Raw genomic sequence first — 950 nt, forward strand, 5'->3', positions numbered from 1 at the left:
GGTCTGTTTAATGACTGTTTCGTGTCAGGCGGGTCTGGACACAGCCAGTGTCCTCTGGCCCATCCTCACAAGTCTTGTTTCCTTTGTTCACTCATCACCTCCCTCCCTCTTCTACCCTATTTTTCTGGCCCCTGTGGGATATCTTGACAGTGTGGATTATTACACTGTTTCATTGCATCTTTTTTCAGTGACACCAGTTAGTTCCAAAAGTTACTTGAAAAATTCTGTGATGCACAGTGACATGAGAGCATGGCTCATCAGTTTTTCTGGAAGCAGTTTAAAATGCCCAGAAATGTATTAGAGTTCAACCACCACGATAAAGACAAGAACTGGTCTCCACTTCCTGTGTGGAGGCTTCCAGATTATACCGGAAACCAAAACAGAACAAAACAGAAACCAGGAAGGAAGATTGTATGAGGAGGAAGCACTGGGAGGTGCTGTTTCTCCACTGAGGCTAACGGGGACTGTGAGTCAGTTGCTGAGACCTATTTAACTTTTCTCCTGTCGGTTCATAAGTATTCAGTGTTGGCTGCAGCCCGTGAAGAATTGTTGAGCTCTGCACAGCCGTGGCATCATAGCCAGTGAGCTTTATCTGAGGCTCACTTATTGCTAACTGAAAACTTCTCCCAATACCCTGCACTGATGACTTTCCATATAATCGACATTGGCAATTTTTGACAGTCTCTATGAAGACTTTAAAAAAATAAAAGAATTGCTGTAGCTCTTGCCCCGTGGCCTGTTACTGTTACAGTTCTTTTTAGCCACACCTTGCTCTGAACGACAAGGCTGATCTCTTCGTTTCACAAGTGGCATTTTATTAATGATCATTGTTCCTCTGTGTCTTTATTTAGAAGGATGCTGCTTCCTCCTCCCTCTTTTACTATTTTTTAAGGCAATGAACCAGTTTGCAAATGATTAAGATCACATATTCTCATGGAAAGTAGTGAAAA

General features: G+C 42.7%; 1 non-coding gene across 1 annotated transcript; it reads left to right on the forward strand.

Moving 5' to 3' along the window:
• The first annotated feature begins 552 nt into the window (after positions 1 to 552).
• Positions 553 to 693, forward strand: LOC111721824. Its single transcript, XR_002770836.1, has one exon. It is a non-coding gene; the product is annotated as a U4 spliceosomal RNA (small nuclear RNA).
• The last annotated feature ends 257 nt before the right edge of the window (positions 694 to 950 follow it).

Source organism: Otolemur garnettii, unplaced genomic scaffold (genome assembly GCF_000181295.1).
Source record: "Otolemur garnettii isolate 467f Iridium unplaced genomic scaffold, OtoGar3 scaffold00188, whole genome shotgun sequence".
NCBI classification, from domain to species: Eukaryota; Metazoa; Chordata; class Mammalia; order Primates; family Galagidae; genus Otolemur; species Otolemur garnettii.